We start from the raw sequence: 25,696 nt of genomic DNA on the forward strand, positions 1-25,696 counted from the left end.
ATCTTGAGGGAATTTCCACCTCCACTGAGCACAAGAGCCCCACCAGCCTCTACCTCTAGCATCTCTGGAACTTTAACCTTTGCTGTAGGTCAGCACCCACTCGCATGTCCCAATCCTGGTCTTAATCTCAGACTGTAACTCCATTCTCTCTAGCTCTTTTACTCTTACCACCAATATCCTATACAGTGACTGCACTGAGCTCGTAGGCACTTGGTCCCTTAGTGTCTTAGTCCACTGGTCCCTCTTGACTCCTTCCTTCACCATTCTAGCTACTCCCCACGAAGCATCACCTCTATACTCTCCCAGCACCCCATAAATTCCCTCAAATACTATTTGTGTACATACTTTGATAGTCATATATTGTATCTTGGCTACTGGTTTACTTCTATTACGTTTCCTATTGGACACTCGTCACTGAGGCCTGAGACTGTGTCTAACTGCGTCATCTTTTTATCTCCAGCATCAACCTCATTGCCTGAAACACAGAGGCTGCCCCATAGAGCTTTAAAAAGACTGAACTGTGCAGATAAAATTAACTGCTTTTTCTTTCAACCATTTACCTTAAATCTATCAAAATAGTTAAATCACACCTATCAATGCTCAAAAATCCAGTTCAGTCGATAAACCAAAGGTGATTGTTTTACATTTTAAAGCCATGAAATCCAGTTTGTATTCATGAAATTTAAGCATACTGGAAATTCTATTCCAAGCAGTGCCAGCTATGTATTCTATTTTTTTCTATGAAAGTTAAAAAAAAAAGTTTCTTAGGCTTCCAGGGATAAACCAGTGTCTGATCAGGTGCATTTCCAGAATCAGTGTCAGTGCAAGTTATAGATGAGCAGCTGGAGGGTTTCAGGGTGTGAAAAAGAAGATGAGAAGTGAGTAATAAAGAAGTGAGAGAAGAACAAGTCTTCATTTTGTTGTTGTCTGTTGCTCTTTTCAGAGGTTAATGCATTTATCTCTGAATACATGCTCTATCAGTTTAAAAATAGCTTTGTCATATTTAAACTTTTCATAAAGGAATGTGAAGACAATAGACAATATGGTCTAAGCAGATAGATCCAGGAAAATCATATTTCCAACTTCATTTTCAAAGGGGAAATTGCTTCCAGAAAATCGCTCTTACAAAGTAAACTCTCCCATGTACAACTGCATGGGTGTGGGTGGTCGACGTTTACAGCAATCCTTTGAAATAACTGGTGATCCACCTATAGCTGTTCACCTTGACCCATTAGATGAAATGCAGAGGCAGCAACAGTAATCCTAATACTAAGCTAAAGATATTCTCCAAGAACTGCTTCAAATAGGGACAAGAGTAAGTAAGGTGAATTGACACGTTTATGTCACTGCCTTTGCAAATTGCCTTTTACCCTTCTTTCTAACTCCTTGAAATGATATCAATTAAGGACAATAAAATTTCTAGAAGGAAAAATACAATCTATATCATTAGCACAGAAGCAGCAGCTCTGTTTTAAAACAGGTTATTGCCAGAGATTCTTAGTCTATATTTTATAATATAGGCTACAGTCTATATTCTCATCTTTACTCTATAGCTGTGCTGTCCACTTCAGTGGCAACTGTCATTCTGGCTATTGGACACTTTAAACATGGTCAGTCTGATTTGAGATGCACTGTAAGTATAAAATACATGCCGGATAATGAAATTTTATTACAAAGACTATAAAGTATCTCACTTTTAAGTTTTCTATTTTCAACACTTACATATCAAAATGACAGTAGTTGAATATATCAGGTTAACTAAAATGTATTATTAAAATTAATTTCATCTGTTTCTTTTTACTTTTTAAAAGAGGTTATGAGAAAATTTAAAGTTACATATGTGGCTTGCATTTGTGCTTTGCATTATATTTCTATATGACAGCACTGGTCCACAGAATGCCCTTCCACTGCCATCTTTAAACTAGACTCAAAAAATCATGCTTTTATTCTTTTATGAATGTATAAAAAAACTTTCAGAAAAAAAGTAAAATTGGTCATGTACTTTTAGAAAATAATACAAAATCAGAAATGTCCCCCCACTCTTTTACAACAAGTAAAAGTAGCAGAGAAGGTCTAATAATGCAGTGTTCACTGCACACGAAACCAGTGTTCATAGCTGCTTTTCCTAAACCGACTGTAGCGCTGCCAAGAATAGTCCTACGGAAAGGCTGCTCACTGTGTGGGACAGGCCCTGTCTTACAAGCATACCACTGTATTCTGATTAAGTTGGCCAAACTGTGATGAGGCTGCCTAAGAAACAGGAAGGAAATACAGAAAATTAAAGACGGGGCAATGGAAATGCTGAGGATGGGACAGCAAGACACAGCTAGTTTTCTGCCCCGGAAGAGTACAGGGGATTTCCCTGGGTGACGTATATACATCAGAAATGGCTTATGGATTTAGAATTTAGGGAAAAACAATGCTACTGAACGTAAGGATAAAACATAGGAAGCCTCCATTGTGAAAGAAAAAACAACAAGCTATGTATCAATCTCCCTTCAATAGATGCTTCTAAATAGTATCTGGAAAGGCAGCACGATGGACACGCACGCTCCTTGTCTGTGGCAGTCAGAGCGTCCAAAGCATCTACTCATACCACACAAATAGTAAAGAATTCTACTGAGAGAGAACGAAATGGAACCTTTCACTTTCGCCGCTAACCTCCTCCAGGCTGACTTTCCTGCATAGCACGTATGATATCACTTCATGCTTTTGAGAACACGATTTGACCTATTTTTGCTTGTATCCATTTAACAGAGAGCTGTGTCATAGTGGGTCTCTATTATACTTTGGTCTGGCTATTTTATGAAGCTTGTATTACATCAAGTCCTAAAGGGGCAAGGAATATTCAGGAATGTGAGAAAAGGCAGGAAGAAGCAAGGACAAATCCAAATGTCTCTCCAGGTATCATGCCAGAGTTACCTACTGTTTTTGATTTGATACTGACTAAATAAACCCAGATTCATTATCTTTCACAATAGTTAGAGAGGGTGGAGTGAGATGCAACTTTTGCCTGGGTCTGATTTTATTTAACATGTTCTGGGCTCATGACAAAGCCCTCAAAAGCTTTAACTATTCCCAAGTTCCCCTCTCACTAGCCTCCCTATCTTCTTTTCGTTCAGATGTAAAAGTTGGTTGCTTATGCATTTTGCATAATGGCAGGTGGAAACTTCCAGGGAAAGAGAAGAGAGGAGGGAAATAACCATTTCATTTTTCTCTAGTTAAAAAAATCTCTTTAAATTGTCAGACTGTCCAACAGGGACAAGGCACACATATGATTGCTTTGTGAGAGAAAACACCCAGCTATCTGAGAGCTTTTAAATACAAGAATGTCCTGCTATTCGTGGATGCCAAATGTGGACAAATACAGCACATCTGTAATAATAAACAGGTTCAAAGAGGTGATAATGTAGACATATACATTTAAAGTTGTTCTGGCTCAGCTGGTAGTGTCAAATTAGGGATGCATGCAAAGACCCCCAGACAGACAACAGGAGAGATGGGTGGAATACAGAATATTTATCAAATATTAAATTCTAGAACTTTGACATTTTCCAAGAACTTCTGAAATAACACTTTTGAGTTTTATGCTTTCAACTACAGAACTTACACTTTTCATTAGAACCTAGGGGTTATTTGGCAGGTAGAGGTTCTAGAGGCAACTTCACGTTTATATTCCTAACACTTCTTCTGTTTATTTTAAGGAAGTACTGCTTTATGAGCTCCAGCTTTAGTGCATTACTATTTAACAATAGCCATCATTTCTAATAATTCTAAACCTGGATTGTAAAATTGGGGAGAACTTTTTTATAAGCTTGAATCTGCTTATTTAAAATAAGAAGAGGGGGCTTCCCTGGTGGCGCAGTGGTTGAGAGTCCGCCTGCCGATGCAGGGGACACGGGTTCGTGCCCCGGTCTGGGAAGATCCCACATGCCGCGGACGGGCTAGGCCCGTGAGCCATGGCCACTGAGCCTGTGCGTCCGGAGCCTGTGCTCCACAACGGGAGAGGCCACAGCAGGGAGAGGCCCGCGTACCGCAAATAAATAAATAAATAAATTTTTAAAATTAAATAAATAAATAAAATAAGAGTGCTCTAACTTGTTCATATTTCATTTCCTTAAGCCTCCGTAAAACATGGATGATGGCATCTCCCTCCACTACATGAACAGAACTCCATGAACGGGGACTTCCCTGGCGGTCCAGTGGTTAAGACTTCGCCTTCCAGTACGGGGGTGCGGGTTCAATCACTGGTCGGGGAGCTAAGATCCCACATACCTCGCAGCCAAAAAACCAAAACAGAAGCAATATTGTCACAAATTCAATAAAGACTTTAAAAATGGTCCACATCAAAAAAAAAAAAAACTCCATGAAGCATGTGAGCTTTCCTATTGGTCAAATGTAGGAAAACAAAACTTTTGTCTATCTTGGATATAAGACTATATAAAATATTTTCACTTTTGATAGGCTTTAAACTACATGACATCTCAAGCCAGGAATACTTTTCTTCCAGCCAAGCATAAGCATCCCCATATGTTTCCCCCTCAAATTATGTAAAGCATTGAGACTTTATTTTATATATAGTCATTAATGTAGCACAAATACAGATTATCTAATTTAGCATTTAAGTGCTAAATGTCCCAAGGATCTTTAGAGTGTAAATTGGTCAAGGGGAGGGGAGATAGTACAACTACTTTCCCTGAACTGCTCATTCAGAATTCGCAAGGAGATCTAACTGAATCTCAGACACACCATTCCCAATAAAGGACACTCCTGCTAAGCGCCAGAGGGAGAAGAAAACCTGTAGTATTTGAAATTAACAACTATTGTGAAATCATCATTTCTGAGCAAAAGATCTCTAATTAAAAAAACAAGCAGCAGATTATTCAGCATTCTGTGTTGGAGGTAACTATATATTCTAATTGGAGATCTTGGAAAAATACTGACTCTTCATTTGGAATTTCATACTGATTTAATTTCACATTAAGAAAACAACTTCTCTAAACCCCTTTCTTTACTTTACCCAATACTATTATTATGTGTACTATTCTTTAGAAACAGGTCAGTTATTTACAAGTCACCCTTCCTGCCTGCACTTTTCTTCTCTCATGCAAACATTCTACTTTTCAAATCAAATAAATGCCCTTCAAATTAGAAAATGTGCAATTTTACAGAGCTTAGAAAGTTTAAAAGCATTAAAACCTTCTGAAAAATGTTCTTAATGCTTAAAATAATGTCAGCTGCCACAAACAATATTTCACATGGGGTGTGGGGGGATACTCTTTAACATAGCAGCAAGGAATAATAAGAACAAATTATTTTTAAAATAAACAACAAAAATATTAAAATTGTCAAGAAATCAGCACATCAGAAATAAAAATGAAATTTTCCTGACATTTGGTTGCAGCGAGAGACTTTCGAATTTGCTTCTAGCTTGATGGTATCAAATTTCGTACTACAGTAATGACTCAAGTTTTTTTAATTGAAACATAAATTGTTTTAGCCTATGGAAAATTCTAACTAGCTTAAATGTCAAGCTATTTCATTATGAAATTAGTCATCTCTTAAATATTAATTTATTTTGTTTCTGTAAGCAATAATAGAATGAATAAAAGCCACCAAAGTAAGTACCCTTGAGTTCTACTGAAAACATTATAAAAATGAACAAAATTAAAATCATCTCTCTGATTTGACAGAGAGGAAAACTAGCCCTTTCTTTCCTCTTTTATCACTGAAGAAGTACAAGATATGCTAAAATTGAAAATAAGCATGAAAAAGTAACTCCCTATGTTATTTTAGACCTCTCCAAATTTTTCCAAATTCCAAATTATACCCCTTCCTCTGAATTCTGAATCATTTTATCTCTACACTTTTTCATTCATTCAGCTCAACAAGCATTTATTGAGTGTCTATTATATGCCAAGGGTTGTTTTACTTCATTTCGATAGAGTAAAATAGCAAAAATCCATTCCCTATGAACAATACCTTCTGGAAAGAGAAATAGGCAATAAACAATGAAACGATCAATAAATAAACCCCACAGAATGTTAGAAGTTGGCAGATATGATGAAAAACTAGAGCCGGGCAAGGAGAATCAAGACAGCTGGGGGGAGAGGGGTTTCAGCTTTAAATAGGATGGTCAGATGTGGCCTCATTGACAAAATGGCAGGTGATGAGGATGTTCTCTTCCACACGGGTTACTGCAGCAGCACTTTTAATGTAAAAGAAGGAAAGCCACTAAGGCCAAAGGTTTTTAAAAAATCATTGTACAAATTCTTATGGTTAAATTAAACCGTCAAGCTCTGCTGTAATACTGTTTCTCTTCAATATGTGATGGTACAGGAAAGATGTTGAATGGAGGGGTAGAACTGCAGGGGAGCATTTTAAACTGAAGAAGTAAAAACTTATACTATTTATAATTTTGATGAGTTTGTTTTTATAGAGAAGAGTTTTCTCCCCTAAAGTTGTTTCTGAAATGGCAAATCATTTTCATTATTAAAAATTAAAATTGTTTTTTTTAAAAAGACTAGAAGATATTAGGAAGTGATTCAGGCAGATAGATACCCTGCAAAAGAGTATTCCTGATGCAGGGAACGACCAGTGCAAAGTCACTGGAACGGGTGTGCCTAGTGTGGGGAGGAATAGTAAGAGAAGACGTCAGGATAACGGGGACTAGACCATATAGAACCTTTTCTGCTATTTTACAGACTCTAATTTTTACTCTGAGAACAATGGGGAGACACTGGGAAACTTCTAAGCAGAGAAATTACGATATGACTTGTTTCAAAGGATTACTCTGGCTCTTGGTTGAGTATAAACTTTACAGAGAGCAAAGGTGGAAGCAGGGAGACTGGTTAGCAGGCTTCTGGAATAATCCAGATGTGAGCTAATGATGGCCCAGGAAAGGATGATGAGAAAGTGAGAAGTGGTTTGAGTCTGGACTGAATGTAAAATGGGAAAGAAAGAGAGGTCAAGGATACCACCTTCTCTATGTAATTTTCTCCAATTCACCCAACTAGATTTAGTAATTCTATTTCTGTACACCATTGAACACAAAGCATCTTTTTTATATATCTATCATAGTTCCTACCCTGGAGTAATTATTAGTAATTATATACCCCCAAGTACCTGGAAATTTCTCCTTGAGGGCAAATGCTATCTCTTTTTTATGCCTCTATTCCCAATACCCACACCATGGACAATCAAAGCGTGTTTGATGAACAAACCAGTCAATGAGTCCTTGTGGAACGAAGCCACTTGTGCTACGCATCTTTTGTGGGGTGGCATAACAGTCCCCAACTTGCATATTAGAAGCACTACTCAGTGAAATCCTTATTTCTCCTCTACTCAGACTCTACTGCCTTTTGATCACTTCACCTTTATGACAAAGTTTGCATGTTGCTGTCCATGTGGCTTCAAAATAGGAAAGTAATTTTTATCCTTCCCTGCTTATATATGTCCTCACAGACTTTATTGCTCCTTTGGAAATGCGTATGGAACGCAAAACAGTAGTCCTTAAACGGAACTTATATTTAGGCAAAATCTGTCCAGCAGGCTCTGAAAGCATGGTAGAAATGGCACAAATTGGAGTAAAGATGAATATATAATATAGTATCCATATATTTTTGTATAAAGATGAATATAGACGTGTATATATAAAGCACTGGGTAACATAAAAATACACTCACTAATAGAAATGTTTTAGCTTCTCACAAGTAGGCACCAGGAAACTGAAGGGGCCATCAGCATATTCCAAGTCGTGGCAATTATGAGGAAGACCATGAAAAAGTCGTCATATTTATACACATAGCTTCCAATTTTGGAAATAAATTGCTTTGTATAGTAAGATTTCCCAACACGATTGATTTTCTACCTAGAAAGAAAACTAAGTGCTTGCCGATACGGAGAGATTATGAAACAGTAAAACCAGAGTGGTTATGAACAACTAGGTATAGTAGTGATAAACAGCTATAAGATGTGAGAAGCTTTTGTTTTGTTTTGTTTTAATTCTAAAGGTGAAAAAACAGACATTTCAGAGATCATGTGCAGCCTGATATTCTAGAGCTAGAGTTTATCCTTGTAGTGGGACCCCCTTCATTATAAACGTGACTATTTTGGTGACCACGTCTGTTTGTTTGTTTTGTTTGTTCAGTCACAGAAATGTAAGGCAAGTACATATCCACAGTTACTAAGAACAACCTTACCTGAAGAGGCAATCCAAATGGAGTTGCTTTAGACTGAGATATCCAGTATCACGTTTAAGAATCTAAACAGCCCTCTCCATTTGTGGGAGAGTATATTTGCATATACTGTGTGTGTGCGTGTATATGTCTATATACCTATATATCTATACATCTATATGTGTATAGCACATATTGTATTATTATTGTGTCAACCTATCTTTTGCTGGTTTGGTCCCTGCACTCAGGATAAGGAACACCCAATAGAATGAACGGGTCTAGAGTGATAAGCAGACCCCAGCCACACGCTACAGAGCCAGGCGTTGAGGAGTAAGATCACCAAGTGGGGACCCTTTGAGAAGACGACCAATGAATTCTATGAGCGATATTGTCTCATTGCCCAAGCATAATTCTTCCCTTTTCTGCTCTGTAATTCCCTTAAGTTATCCTCAAGATGTCCTCAAAGTTTTATAAATTGTTTCAGCCTCATATTAGCTGCCTTACGGGAAATAAACTGAGGAGTCTATAACTATGAATGCAGTTAAGTAGCCCCAGTGAGAGCTTCCGCAGTTATGACACGGCCAGGTGAGAAAAGAGGGAAATCCAGAGCTACAGTTTGGAGTGACAAGTGACAAGTGACAGGGATAGATTTGTGAAACATGCAAGTACAACAAATTAGTCTGTCTTTGAGTTGAGATGAGATAATCAGTCTATAGTCTATACATAATAAAACAGAATTTGGAAAACTTTTAGCCAAGTACTGAATAAAGAAAGTATACCAGAAATGTCTAGCCATATATGATTTTGCATAATGCACAGGTCATAATCTAATGATAGATTATAATATGAAAATTATATTATTTGTAGAAACTGGTGTGTAAATATAGTTGAATATTAGGTTCAACCATATGAAATTGTAATTCTTAAGGTCAAAACTAGTTGAATGTCAACAATTTCATACAGTTCAACCTAATAAATTGCAAAAATAATATGAGGAGACTCTGCTCTTTTATATTATATCCGTGATTACTCTGGTATTATGCATTGGTTTTATGAAACTTAACATCAGTTCAAATTTCTTTATTTCAGAAAGTTTACATATACAACAGATTTAGTATCATTGAACCCAATTTTGAATGGGTATATAATCCCGAATGAGCAGAGAGACTGCTTTTTTATAGGAACAGGAATATTTGGTCTCTGGCCAATTTAAAGCCCATCTATACTTTCTTTAAAAAGCAGATTGCTCTATTTTACTTTAACTCTTACCTTGATGCTTGTATTTTAATAAAACCATTAGTGAGTCTTAAATAAGATAAATACAGATAATATATCTTAACTAATATAAATGCAGATAATAAATCTAATCCTATCCGAGATTTGGAAACTAATACAAAACTCACCAAATACGAGTATGGCACGTAACATTTAAATCTTCTAAATTATTATTGTTACTTTCACTCTTTCCTCAAGTTAGAGCAAGTGTATTTTACTGGATTAGTCAGGACAGAGGAGGTTATAACCTAGAACAAACAGCTCCTTAACATCAGTGGCTTAAAGCAACAAAGCTTAATGCCTCACTCGTGCTGAATGCCCGTGACACGTCAGCAGCAGGGTCTGCTCATTGCGGTTACTCAGGGACCCAGGCTGACACAGCACCATGATCTTTATGGTCACTGAGCCAGAGGCAAGTAAGCACTTGAGGGGTTCACAGGTGCAATTAAACCTTCTTCCCATTCTGCACACAACTGTTGGCCAGAACTATTCCTATGGCTCGCCACCCACAAGGGAAAGAGAAAGTGCAATCCTACCATATGTCTGGATGGAGAGACAAATGAAAATATTTGTATAATAAATAATGTATAATATTTGTGTAATAAATGAATAGCACTGATGACTAACCCTTTTACTGGAGGAAAAACAGGGGCTCTTCCTTGTTCAGAAACAGGAGATTTTGTGTATCTGTGTACGCACATACGCACACATATCATTAATCGGAAACCATTCTTTTGGTTCAAATCAAGATTGAGGCAGGAAGATGAAATTCCCTTACTAAAATTAGGGTGCCATCCACTAAACACTGAACAATTCACCATATTTTGTTGCTAAAGATGATTAAATAATCCCTGATTAAACTTCAAAGTGTTCTACCTACTCTCAACTCTGACTGACCACAAACTGATATTCTTTCAGAAAGCCATCTACAGAGGAAATTTTTAAAATTGTGTCGATCCATCTTTGAGAACACACTTGCTTGTGTTTTCAGAAAACACAGGTTTGATGTTTTGTAAAATGTGATTGATTTTAGCCCTGAATACAGGCGAGCACAATACTTTGGTTTGATGAAGAAAGTCCGAAAACAATTTTGAAAGCCAAGTTCATGCGGTCACTTTTCCTAACACAAATTCTCAGAACAGATGACATTATCAAAACAGTCAAAAGAGACAGACAATATTATATCTTGATGCATTAAATCCCCATAATGTGCTCTCTAGCTAAAGAAAACTAAATTACTTTATAAAGTGCTTTGGGGCAAAAACTGTTATCTTAAATTATTTTCCTATTGTGTACAAATGAATAGAAAAAAGTACTCTGAATTTCCATTACCAGATGACATTCTGTGAAATACCTGAAGCAAAAAGAAGTTACAGAAATAGTGAGGGTTCAATCTAAAACAGAAAAAGAGGAATATTCCTTCATGTTTTTATTCTTTAATGTAACAGTTGAGCTCTCACTCTCAGTTTAATAAAAGGAAAAATAAAGGTGGATTCTACCTCAGTCCACACATCAGGACACCAGAAAATCTGTGGCTCTAAATCAAGAGAGGAATTAAGATAACAGTGACCTAGGTATATTAAAGGAACATTTAATGCAAAAACTAGTTTTCAAATCCATAGAACATCCAACATACTTGAAATTCTTGAACCCACTTTTTTCCTAGGCTATTTTGGACCCTGGGTTTATGATCAAATTCTAGCAATGTACATAATGTTTTCTTGCTTATCTTTTCTTTTGTGTTTATCATTTCAACCAGATAAGACATTTAGACATATAAGCACGCACAGCATTTTATATTCTATATAGAACGATATATGATGACATATAGATGATAGTCTTAGAACTTTACAGGCCATTTGATTTGGGAAATACTTTGATACTAATTCCTTCCGAAAACCCATGAGGAAAAGAACAAGCATTCAGTAAGCATTTAGCCACATTCCACACTACCCACTGAATCTTTACAGCAACCTCATAAAGGAGGTTAAATCTCACTTTATAAGAAAATGGAGACTCAGAGATGAGGTATTTTGGCAAAGTCTACAGAGCTAGTAAATGGTTAAGATAGAATTAAATCTCAGTTTTAAGGGTTCCAAAGCCCATGAACGTTTTAGAAATGATACAAATCATTTCCACTCATTTAAAAGAATGTCAGAACTTTAGATTTCAAGATTCATTGATCTATACCATAACACAACCAGTGACCAAACTAAATTCCCAAAGCTCTTCTTTGTAGCTACAGATGGGTATCTGTTCTTTGTAGTAACAGAAGCATCAGATCTGGGTACTTATTTCTAATGTGTCGCTATTACCTACATATAAAATAATAAGGAAAAAAGAAAAGTAACAAAAATACATAACCAACTCTTGAGCACTTGGGAGGCAGCATAGGAAAAAAAGTTAGTTTAACAAAAAGGCTGGGCCATGCAGTCAGGCCATCTGGGTTGACTACTGATTCTATCCCGCACTAGCTGTATAACCTTAAGTAAGTCACCTTACCTCCCTGTGTTTCAGTTTCCTTATTAGCAATTCTTATTTGACAGCTGAACACTTTATCTCATTTAAGATTTAAAAAAGAAATAAAGCATATTCTAGAAGCAAAGTATTTCCATTTTCACCACTCTCAAACCCTGTTTTGGTTTTAACATATATTTTGCCTTCTAAGAACTTCCTAACATTAAGACTCACAAAGGTTCACGGTATGCAACACAATACTGAGATGATACAGAGACACAGTTTGGGGTCTGGGTTCTACAGAAATGACTGTCCATAAAATTGATTTAGAAACTAGACATACCCCGTTGTGTGAGAGTTACTACTGTCTCAAAGCATAATTTAAGTCATATTGTTATTCATTCTTTTCTTCTCCTTTCCAATTGCCTATTTACTAAATAGGTAATAATTTGCTGAGCTGAGGGTGGGACTAAAAAAGAGAAGGAACTTCCTTTCTCCTTGGCACTACTAGGCAAAGTGAAATATAAACTAGCAGACAAAGCTCGAAGTCTGCTCTGATCTTTTCCCCAAAGCAATAGCGAGGGACACCGCCTTCCCCATGGGACAGAAAACAAGGGCCCTTTAAATATGCCTTATTTTAACAACACAATGTGATACTGCTTCTATTTTATTCTATTCCTACCCTTTAATCAAAGAAGAGTTATATGCATTAAAAAATAAACCTGAGAAGTCTTATGATCATTGTATATTGTGCCCATAGTCCAACTTCAGTCATTCATAACTACTTTAGTATCTCAACGGAGGAAAACAAAAATATACCACCCTTCCCCCAAATATGTTAGAAATCAAAGCAACAACTACAAAGTCTGATGGGCTGTCTGAGGATTAAAGGAAGGAAAGGAGAGAAGAAGGGAAGGAGATAGAGAAAAGAAAAAAAGTAAAAGTAGGCTATTTTGAGAATTAATCGAAGACTAAGTGCCTCCTTTTTCAAAATTCCTTTTTCCATCTCTAGAAGAAGCAAAGTAAAAGCAAACATTATAAAGATCAATATGGAAATGCACCACCTATGGAATCTTCCCAAGAGATCAGCCTCAAACTCCCACAGATGGAAAGTTACTCCCAGAACCTAATATAGTGCTCATCAGATAGTACTTAGTAAATCTTTTTTTTTTCATGAATGAATAAATGAATGATTTAGGAGTAAATTAGACAGTAAATAGCCTCCTAAATGGCCTCCGTGAGATGAGCTTTCCTTTTCCTGTCATCTGACACTGTCATTCCACAGCTCACCTCCCACGCCACCACTGTCCGTATTTACCATGTATGCATGCCTAGCAGTACCCAGGATCAGGGCTGCACACTGCTCAATCTCCAGGGACACTATTCATACAGGTTTTTTGGGTTTTTTTTTTTTTTTTATTACTTGTGCTCCAAGGGTCCCATTTTCATAAAATATTCTGTGACTATTACCCTTTGGAATTGTGCTTGATGTGCCCAAAGAACTATCTTAGGATATACCCAGTGAATTGCACAATTCCAGGGGGCAATATTTACATTTTTTGCTACAGGAGTGGCACCCTTGGAGCACAACCTTATAGAGAATTCTAGTTAATTTATTTATCTATTTTATGTTAATGTGTCAATCTTTCCTTGGATTCCTTTTCTTCCCCGTTGTCTTTAGCCAGTCTGATCCATCATTTGGTTTTTTGTTTTTTACCTTTTAAAAAAATATATTTATTTCTTTATAGGTTCTATTGAATAGCCATAGAAAATTTTATTTATTATTGAATTTATTATTTTCATTTGAGTTTTTAAAATTAATTTTTATTGGAGTATAGTTGCTTTATGATGTTACATTAGTTTCTACTGTACAGAAAAATGCATCAACTATACATATACATATATCCCCTCTTTTTTGGATTTCCTTCCCATTTACGTCACCACAGTGCATTAGGTAGAGTTCCCTGTGCTATACAGCATGTTCTCATTAGTTATCTATTTTATACACAGTATCAATAGTGTATATATATCAATCCCTATCTCCCAATTCCTCCCACCCATCCCTTCCCCCTTGGTATCCATATATTTGTTCTCTACGTCTGTGTCTCTATTTCTGCTTTGCAAATAAGATCATCTGTACCATTTTTCTAGATTCCACATATATGCATTAATATACGATATTTGTTTTTCTCTTTCTGACTTCACTCTATATGACACTCTCTTAGGTCCATCCACGTCTCTACAAATGACCCAATTTTGATCCTTTTTATGGCTGAGTAATATTCCATTGTATATAGGTACCACATATTCTTTATCCATTCCTCTGCTGATGGACATTTAGGTCGCTTCCATGTCTTGGCTATTGTAAATAGTGCTGCAATGAACATTGGGGTGCATGTGTCTTTTTGGATTATGGTTTTCTCAGGGTATATGCCCAGTAGTGGGATTGCTGAGTCCTATGGTAGTTCTATTTTTAGTTTTTAAGGAACCTCAGTACTGTTCTCCATAGTGGCTGTATCAGTTTACATTCCTACCAACAGTGCATGAGAGTTCCCTTTTCTCCACACCCTCTCCAGCATTTATTATTTGTAGATTTTTTGATGATGGCCATTCTGACCAGTGTGAGGTAATACCTCATTGTAGTTTTGATTTGCATTTATCTAATAATAAGCGATGTTGAGCATCTTTTCACGTGCTTGTTGGTTATCTGTATGTCTTCTTTGGAGAAATGTCTATTTAGGTCTTCTGCCCATCTTTTGATTGGGCTGTCTGTTTTTTTTTTTTTTTTTTAATTTTATTTATTTATTTATTTACTTTTTTGGCTGTGTTGGGTCTTCGCTTCTGTGCGAGGGCTTTCTCTATTTGTGGCAAGCGGGGGCCACTCTTCATCGCGGTGCGCGGGCCTCTCACTATCGCGGCCTCTCGTTGCGGAGCACAGGCTCCAGACGCGCAGGCTCAGTAGTTGTGGCTCACGGGCCTAGTTGCTCTGTGGCATGTGGGATCCTCCCAGACCAGGGCTTGAACCCGTGTCCCCTGCATTAGCAGGCAGACTCTTAACCACTGCGCCACCAGGGAAGCCCCTCTGTTTTTTTGATATTGAGCTGCATGAGCTGTTTGTATGTTATGGAGATTAATCCTATGTCAGTTGCTTCATTTGCAAATATTTTCTCCTATTCTGAGGGTTGTCTTTTCATCTTGTTTATCCATAATTTGGACCATCCTCTCTTCAAAACCTCAGCGCCTTTGCCCTTCCATGAATCAGTTTCTTTGACTACATTATTTGCTTTCCAGTCCTTTACAGTCTCTATGTCCACCCCCTTAAATGTGTTACTCCGGGTTCCATTGTTAGCTTTATTGTTGGCTTACTTTACAAATCTTCACTAGGTGAATTCATCTATACTCACAACTTCCATTGTCATGTATGTTGTGATGAGCACCCCCCCACCCCGCCACTCTCTCTCCAGCTCCCATCCTTCCTACATTCCAGGCTTGCATATCCAATTATCTACACTTGAATTAGCCACCTGGATATCCAACACAGCCCTCAATCACAATATGTCCAAAATGACATTCTCATTCCTCCTCTCAACTCAGAATCTCTCATTCTCCTGTGTTTTGTAATCCCATCCAAAGCTAGAATCATGAATGTCATCCTCTCTTTCTCTTTATTAACCATGGCCAAAGGGTTGCCTATCTCTTCTATGCCCCAAATCATTTTGAAATCCGTACTTTCATCTCTAGCCCACTGCCACCATAGACTTCATTCTGTATTACCTGGATTCCTGCAATAATCTCTCCCAACTGATTTCCCAGCATCAGGCTTGGTTTCTAATTCATCTTCCTCACTGTTGACAAGATATTTCATTCCACTTCTTTAAAACTCTTCTATGGCTCCCTGAGGTTTTCAGAATAAAGGCTAAACTGTTTCAAAGGGCATATAAAGCCTTTCATATTAAAAGTACTTCTCCCTTAAGAAATAATGATAATGTATCTACTGTAACCTTTCCAGGGCTCAGGCTGCAACTGCTCTTTAATGCCCCATCTCCAGACAAGATAAAGAGCCATTAAGTCCCAGCTCTTTTCATTAAAGGGAGGCATTACCACCCTGAATTAAGTTCAGAGAAGAACAACTGCTCTCGCCAGGTCATCAGCAGGAGAAAACTATGTATCCCCGTATTCTCAGGTCCCTGCACAATGCTGGGGTCAAATACAAGTTCTAGGGACAATCTTTCAAGGTTTCTAGGCACTAGAGCTTCCCAATCAAAGGGAGTTTTCTTAATATGATGTAAGGCCAACTTACTAAAGTGAGCATCTCCATTTGCATGAATACCTTCAGAGGCTAAAGAAATTATATTGGTAAAGAAGTGATGCTTGGCTATCCACTCATTGTGGTCAGCTGTAGTGCCACAAGGCCTGAGAACACTGGGACGTTGATGTAGGGGCTGAGGTAGTATTTGTCTCACATATGGACAGGAACATCCCAAACACTGTGGTACATGTACACTGATACAAGAACTATATAGAAATCACAGGTCTTTCAAACTCAAGGAATGTCAACAATAGCAAAACGAACTATGTCTATACATAATAAGGATGTACTACTCCCTGCTTGCTTAGGAATTTACTTTCTGAATGCTGTGGTCACAGCTTATTTTTATTCTACCTGCCTCAGATATCAGTATTATTGTATTATTTAGAATACATAAATAATATTTATTTTCTAAATGGAAACATCATTTCCTCAGAAGAGGGTACATGACTTCATAGAAAAAGATAATTAGTCATATCAATTCTTAATATTAAACATGTGTTATTCTCCATTAGAGCTTAAAAAATAATGAAACAAATAAATGCTTTTACAGAAGCTCATATGTCTCCATGGAAAAATTATTGAGGTCATTCTTCTTTTCCTTCATGGATGCAGATCAACTCTAATTATATGTGACACTTCTGAAACTATGCAGTGTTGCTCCAACTAACCCTTTCCTTTCAAATATTTCAGATAGATTAGCTATACCAACATGTTTTATTTCAGCATGTTCATCAAAAACTATTCTTCTTACTCCAAAACATAATATTTTCATTGACATTAGTCTTCACTGGAAACAGAATAGACTTTAACATGAAAAACAGAAATAGGGCCACATATGACTAGAGCTCTACGTTTACACTTAACCAATATCATTTAAGAAGATTAGTTTTTGAAAAACTAATGTCAGACTGGAACTTACTATTAGCCACGATCTTTTCATTGGGGGAAATCTTGTGTTTTTGTATCATCACTTGGAAATTTGCTACTATATATTATTTCGTATTTTTTATATTTTGTACTAGTTACACTTTTAATAGTGAGAATTTCAAGTTATAAAAAAAGTTTAGCATTTTTATGGAATTGAGAACTAGAAATATTCTTGTTGCTTCTGAACATTCAGGTAGTTTTTAAAAGTTGGAGTATCTGGAATGGTTTAGGTACAAAAGGTAAGGAATATATTGTGAACAGTCACCCACCATGGTTCATGTGTGTAAAGATGACAACTAGAATGTATTTAGTTGGTTTTTATTTAATTATGTCCTTTAGTAAATTATTTCTAGACTAAAATTATCGAATAAATTTTTTCCCCACTGCTGTAAAAATGTTAGTAGAATTTCATTTATAAAAATTTTGGCCCTATTAATCTATAGATAAATTATAAATTGTCTTTCCCTTTCTTTCTTCACGTTCTCTGTTGAATTTGTGACCCAATTTTGTCATTTCCCTAAACTGCATTATAAATTAGAAAATACACATCTGCTCAAAGTGACAGTTCCATTGTAACTGGCTCAACTGTCCGGAGCAGCTGCAGCTCCAGAGGGTTCCCATAAACCTGCTCAGGGCCTTTACTCACATGAGTTTTCCCCAGATGCAGTCACCAGAAAGTACATGTCACACAAAAGGCTAGGGAGGACACAGCCGCTGAAGTGTCCAGCCTGGCGTTTCTATGCTGGGAACGCTAATCCAACAAGTTAGGTGCAAGACTTCTGCACGCGGCTTCTACAGACAAGTGAAACTAGACTAAGCACAAAAGGTAGACCTTATCACCTAGATTCCATCGTATTTTTCCCGGGGACCCTGGGGGCTTTGCCAGCGACACCATGGATGCTATGGATTTTCCTCCTTCTCACTGCCCTTGACTCAGCAGAGAGGAACTGGAACACCATAATGACATCTACTGTCACAGCATCTTCCTCTGGACTACGACACACAAGAGAAAGCCATGTGGCTGACAGGGTCTTGGTGTTCCAGCTGGGTATGAGGCCTATGCGTTGGAGGTGGGAGAGCCGAGTTCAGGACACTGGTCCACCACAGACCTCCCAGCTCCGAGTAATATCAAATGGCAAAAATTCTCCCAGACATCTCCATCTCAACGCTAAGACCCAGCTCCACTCAACGACCAGCAAGCCACAGTGCTGGACACCCTATGCCAAACAACTAGCAAGACAGGAACACAACCCATCCATTAGCAGAGAGGCTGCCTAAAATCATAGTAAGGTCACAGACATGCCAACACACACCACTGGATGCAGTCCTGCCCACCAGAAAGACAAGATCCAGCCTCATCCACCAGAACACAGGCACTAGTCCCCTCCACCAGGAAGCCTACACAACCCACTAAACCAACTGGGGGCAGAAAGCAAAAACAATGGGAACTGCAAACCTGCATCCTGCAAAAAGGAGACCCCAAACACAGTAAGTTACGCAAAATGAGAAGATAGGGAAACACACAGCAGATGAAGAAGGTAAAAACCCATCAGATCAAACAAATGAAGAGGAAATAGGCAGTCTACCTGAAAAAGAATTCAGAGTAATGAGAGTAAAGATGATCCAAAATCTTGGAAATAGAATGGAAAAAATACAAGACACATTTAATAAGGACCGAGAATAACTAAAGAGCAAACAAACAATGATGAACAACACAATCAATGAAATTTAGAATTCTCTAGAAGGAATCAATAGCAGAATAACTGAGGAAGAAGAACAGATAAGTGACCTGGAAGATAAAATAGTGGAAATAACTATGGCAGAGCAGAATAAAGAAAAAAAAATGAAAAGAATTGAGGACAGCCTTAGAGACCTCTTGGACAACATTAAAGGCACCAACATTCGAATTATACGGGGTCCCAGAAGAAGAAGAGAAAAAGAAAGGGACTGAGAAAGTACTTGAAGAGATTATAGTTGAAAACTTCTCTAATATGGGAAAGGAAAAGGTCAGTCAAGTCCAGGAAGCACAGAGAGACCCATACAGGATAAATCCAAGGAGAAACATGCCAAGACACATATTAATCAAGCTATCAAAAATTAAATACAAAGAAAAAATATTAAAAGAGGCAAGGGAAAAACAACAAATAACATACAAGGGAATCCCCACAAGGTTAACAGCTGATCTTTCAGCAGAAACTCTGCAAGCCAAAAGGGAGTGGCAAGATATATTTAAAGTGATGAAAGGGAAAAACCTACAACCAAGATTACTCTACCCAGCAAGGATCTCATTCAGATTCAACGAAGAGATTAAAACCTATCAGACAAGCAAAAGCTAAGAGAATTCAGCACCACCAAACAAGCTTTACAACAAATGCTAAAGGAACCTCTCTAGGCAGGAAACACAAGAGAAGGAAAACACCTACAAGAACAAACTCAAAACAATTAAGAAAATGGTAATAGGAACATACATATCGATAATTACCTTAAAAGGAAATGGATTAAACGCTCCAGCCAAAAGACAAAGACCGGATGAATGGATACGAAAACAAGACACGCATATATGCTGTCTACAAGAGACCCAATTCAGACCTAGGGACACATACAGACTGGAAGTGAGGGGATGGAAAAAGATATTACATGCAAATGGAAATCAAAAGAAGTCTGGAGTAGCAATTCTCATACGAGACAAAATAGACTTTAAAACAAAGACTGTTACAAGAGACAAAGAAGGACACTACATAATGATCAAGGGATCAATCCAAGAAGGTATAACAATTGTAAATATTTATGCACACAACATAGGGGCACCTCAATACATAAGGCAAATGCTAACAGCCCTAAAAGTGGAAATCAACAGTAACACAATCATAGTAGGGGATTTTAACACCCCACTTTCACCAATGGACAGTTCATCCAAAATGAAAATAAATAAGGAAACACAAGCTTTACATGATACATTAAACAAGATGGACTTAATTGATATTTATAGGGCATTCCATCCAAAAACAAAAGAATACACTTTCTTCTCAAGTGCTCAGGGAAAATTCTCTAGGATAGATCATATCTTGGGTCACAAATCAAGCCCTGGTAAATTAAAGGAAATTTAAATCATATCAAGTATCTTTTCCGACCACAACGCTATGAGACTAGATATCAATTACAGGAAAAATCTGTAAAAATTACAAACACATGGAGGCTAAACAATATACTACTTAATAAACAAGAGACCACTGAAGAAATCAAAGAGGAAATCAAAAAATACCTAGAAACAAATGATAATAAAAACACGACAACCCAAAACCTATGGGATGCAACAAAAGCAGTTCTAAGAGGGAAGTCTACAGCAATACAATCCTACCTCAAGAAACAACTCAAAAAAACCACCTAACCATATACCTAAAGCAATTAGAGAAAGAAGAATAAAAAACCTGCAAAGTTAGCAGAAGGTAAGAAATCATAAAGATCAGATCAGAAATAAATGAAAAAGAAATCCAGGAAACAATAGCAAAGGTTAATAAAACTAAAAGCTGGATTTTTGAGAAGATTAACAAAATTGATAAACCATTAGCCAGACTCATTAAGAAAAAAAGGGAGACGACTCAAATCAATAGAATTAGAAATGAAAAAGAAGTAACAACTGACACTGCAGAAATACAAAGGATCATGAGAGATTACTACAAGCAACTATATGCCAATAAAATGGACAACCTGGAAGAAATGGACAAATTTTTAGAAAAGCACAACCTTCCAAGACTGAACCAGGAAGAAATAGAAAATATAAATTGACCAATCACAACCACTGAAATTGAGACTGTGATTAAAAATCTTCCAACAAACAGAAGCCCAGGACCAGATGGTTTCACAGGCGAATTCTATCAAACATTTAGAGAAGACCTAACACCTGTCCTTCTCAAACTCTTGCAAAATACGGCAGAGGGAGGAACACTCCCAAATTCATTCTATGAGGCCACCATCACCCTGACACCAAAACCAGACAAAGATGTCACAAAGAAAGAAAAAAACAGGCCAATATCACTGATGAACATAGATGCAAAAATCCTCAACAAAATACTAGCAAACAGAATCTAACAGCACAGTAAAAGGATCATACACCATGATCAACTGTGGTTTATTCCAGGAATGCAAGGATTCATAAATATATGCAAATCAAACAATGTGATAATAGTAACAAATGAAGGAGAAAAACCTTATGATCATCTCAATAGATGCAGAAAAAGCTTTTGACAAAATTCAACACCGATTTATGATAAAAACCCTCCAGAAAGTAGGCAAAGAGGGAACTTACCTCAACATAATAAAGGTCATATATGACAAACCCACAGCCAACATTGTTCTCAATGGTGAAAAACTGAAACCACTTCCTCTAGGATCAGGAACAAGACAAGGGTGTCCACTCTCACCACTATTATTCAACATAGTTTTGGAAGTTTTAGCAACAGCAATCAGAGAAGAAAAAAAAATAAAAGCAATACAAATTGGAAAAGAAGAAGTAAAACTGTCACTGTTTGCAGATAACATGATTCTATACAGGGAGAATCCTAAAGATGCTACCAGAAAACTACTAGAGCTAATCAATGAATTTGGTAAAGTAGCAGGATACAAAATTAATGCACAGAAATCTCTTGCATTCCTAGCACTAATGATGAAAAATCGGAAAGAGAAAATAAGGAAACACTCCCATTTACCATTGCAACTAAAAGAATAAAATACCTAGGAATAAACCCACCTAAGGAGACAGAAGACCTGTATGCAGAAAAGTATAAGACACTGATGAAATAAATTAAAGATGATACAAACAGATGAAGAGATATACCATGTTCTAGGATTGGAAAAATCGACATTGTGAAAATGACTGTACCACTCAAAGCAATCTACAGATTCAGTGCAATCCCTATCAAACTACCAATGGCATTTTTCACAGAACTAGAACAAAATATTTCAGTTTGTATGGAAACGCAAAAGTCCCCGAATAACCAAAGCAATCTCGAGAAAAAAAATGGAGCTGGAGGAATCAGGCTCCCTGATTTCAGACTCTACGACAAAGCTACAGTAATCAGGACAGTATGGTACTGCCACAAAAACAGAAATAGAGATCAATGGAACAGGATAGAAAGCCCAGAGATAAACCCTTGCACATATGGTCACCTTATCTTTGACAAAGGAGGCAAGAATATACAGTGGAGAAAAGACCACCGCTTCAATAAGTGGAGCTGGGAAAAGTAGACAGCTACATGTAAAAGAATGCAATTAGAACACTCCCTAACGCCATACACAAAAATAAACTCAAAATGGATTAAAGACCTAAATGTAAGGCCATACACTATAAAACTCTTAGAGGAAAACATAGGCAGAACACTCCATGACATAAATCATAGCAAGATCCTTTTTGACCCACCTCCTACAGAAATGGAAATAAAAACAAAAATAAACAAATGGGACCTAATGAAACTTCAAAGCTTTTGCAAAGGAAAGGAAACCATAAGCAAGACGAAAAGACAACCCTCAGAATGGGAGAAAATATTTGCAAATGAAGCAACTGACAAGGGATTAATCTCCAAAATTCATAAGCAGCTCATGCAGCTTAATATCAAAAAAACAAACAACCCAATCCAAAAATGGGCAGAAGACCTAAATAGACATTTCTCCAAAGAAGATATACAGATTGCTAACAAACACATGAAAGGATGCTCAACATCACTAATCATTAGAGAAATGCAAATCAAAACTACAATGAGATATCATCTCACACCGGTCAGAATGGCCATCATCAAAAAATCTACAAACAATAAATGCTGGAGAGGGTGTGGAGAAAAGGAAACCCTCGTGCACTGTTGGTGCGAATGTAAACTGATACAGCCACTATGGAGAACAGTATGGAGTTTCCTTAAAGAACTAAAAATAGAAATACCATATGACCCAGCAATCCCACTACTGTGCATATACCCTGAGAAAACCATAATTCAAAAAGAGCCATGCATCACAATGTTTATTGCAGCTCTATTTACAATAGCCAGGACATGGAAGCAACCTAAGTGTCCATCGACAGATGAATGGATAAAGAAAATGTGGCACGTATATACAACGGAATATTACTCAGCCATAAAAGAAATGAAATTGAGCTATTTGTAATGAGGTGAATGGACCTAGAGTCTGTCATACAGAGTGAAGTTAAGTCAGAAAGAGAAAAATAAATGCCATATTCTAACACGTACATATGGAATGTATAAAAAAAAATGGTTCTGTAGAACCTAGGGGCAGGACAGGAATAAAGATGCAGACATAGAGAATGGACCTGAGGACACGGGGAGGGGGAAGGGTAAGCTAGGAAGAAGTGAGATAGTGGCATGGACTTATACATGACCAAATATAAAATAGATAGCTAGTGGGAAGCAGCCACATAGCACAGGGAGATCAGCTCGGTGCTTTGTGACCACCTAGAGGGGTGGGATAGGGAGGGTGGGAGTGAGATGGAAGAGGAAGGGTATATGGGGATATATGTATACATGTAGCTGATTCACTTTGTTATACAGCAGAAACTAACACACCTTTTTAAAGCAATTATAGTCCGATAAAGATGTTAAAAAAAAAAAAAAAACGGCTAGGGAGAAGCCGAAAGACTTATGTTAGGAAAAGAATAGCTTTCTAGTTTTCAGTGTTGAAAACACAATGATACATCTCATATTTGGCTAAGAATCAGGAAGATCACTCATAACTAGGCAAACAAACTTGTTTTTCATATTAAATAAGCCAGTTAATGTAGAAATTTAAATTTTTGAAAGGATTCTTTTATAGCCTGAATTGGTTCCTCCAACAAGTCATATGTTGAGGCCCTAATCCCCATTATGACGTTATTTGGAGATAGAGCCTTTAAGGAGATAATTAAGGTTAAATGAGGTCATAAGGGTCAAGCCCTAATCCAACAGGACTGGTGTCCCTGTAAGAGGAAGGGCCTAGAGCAGCCCCCCTCTCCAGGCATATGTGCAGATACAAGGCCCTGTGAAGACACAGCAAGAAGGCACCACCTACAAGCCAAAGAGAGAGACCTCATCAGAAACCAGCGCCTTAATCTGGTACTTCCAGCTTCCTGAATTGTGAGAAAATAAATTCCTGTTGTTTAAGTCACCCAGTGTGTGGTATTTTGTTATGGCAGTCCAAGCAGACAGATATTATCTCACTACTCTGGAAAAAATGTGCTAGTGCTTTGTACGAGCTAATCCTATCAAAAAAGCACTGGTTTTTAACAATAGAAGTTTTTAAACTTTAATCAAATATATAAATGGCATAGAGATAAAATTTCCCCCTGTTCTATATATGCCTTGGTCACTTTCCAACTTTTGGACTGTGATCCATAATAATATTAGTATATATATATATGCACATATGTATATAATATATATTTATTGTATATATGTGGGTGGAAATATACGTATATTTCCACAAAACGACACTCTTTAAACTATCTAACAGCGATGTGCTCTGTTCAATTCTATTTTACTTAAAAAAAAATGGTCTGTGTGTGTTTTTAAAATGCATTTCAATGCCAGTTTACGGCTGGAAGTTTGAGAAGTTCCCTTTTTAGCTATGTTATCCAGAATATTTCCTAGTTACAATTTCCTTTGTTCCCCTTAGCATCTCAAGACCCTTAAAAGTACACTGAAGTTAAAATAACCATAATTCTCTCCCTCCCTACCTCATTCTCTCCCTGTCTCTGTCTCTCTCTCTCTCTCTCTCACACACACACACACACACACACACACACACACACACACACAATGAGCATAACTAAGACTGGGACAAATCAGTTGAAGTCCTGTTCAAAGCAGCACTCTTCACATGATTTAAACTAGAATGTCAAGCATATTGTCTTGTTGATTTGTTTATAATAATGTTTTTGGTTTTATGGCATAACTAAGATATAGATTAATATACACAAACTGAATATACGAATTAGTGTTGAGAAATAGGGTATTCATGAAGAGAAATGTTGGATAACTTACACTTCTAATTACCATAGGCATCTTGGGTATTAATAAGAAATTATATGGCTTGATGTGTTTCAAAGAAAATATTTGTAGAGAGAAATTAATTTTATCATTTCCTATCTTATTCTATTTCTTTTGGGTGTATGTTTAAAGAATCACGCTTGTTGTATCAATCAAAGATTTTGACACTGATGTCTCTTGGTGTATGAATGCCAGAGAATGAAATGGAGGGATAATTAAAGGAAGACAGTGGGTACTATAGTTGCAGGTCTTACAGATTTGCTGTGCTCTGAAAAAAATTAGTAAAGTTGGCTAAGACCCAGAAGCAAGAAACACAGAAATCATAATAAAACACTACTTTGTCACACTCAAACTAAAAGTACTTCTGGACCCTTCAATATAAAATCAAAAGTTAATTTCTAAACTATAAAAAATTTCAAAATCAAGATTTAAATTTCAAACTTTCCAAAATTTCATGAGTCAAAATTCTAATGGTCATTTCTGTATATACAGTTGCACAAAATAGATAACAAGATATCTTTTTG

The 25,696-nt window shown here is 37.0% G+C and overlaps 1 protein-coding gene across 3 annotated transcripts in view; it reads right to left on the bottom strand.

Moving 5' to 3' along the window:
• KCNK2 (potassium two pore domain channel subfamily K member 2) overlaps positions 1-25,696 on the bottom strand; it is a gene marked incomplete at both ends in the record, with an annotated part of 226,035 nt that overhangs the window by 33,828 nt on the left and 166,511 nt on the right. The gene's annotated exons all lie outside the window — the stretch shown is intronic.

Source organism: Grampus griseus (genome assembly GCF_964374135.1).
Source record: "Grampus griseus genome assembly, chromosome: 1".
In the NCBI taxonomy this organism is placed as follows: domain Eukaryota; kingdom Metazoa; phylum Chordata; class Mammalia; order Artiodactyla; family Delphinidae; genus Grampus; species Grampus griseus.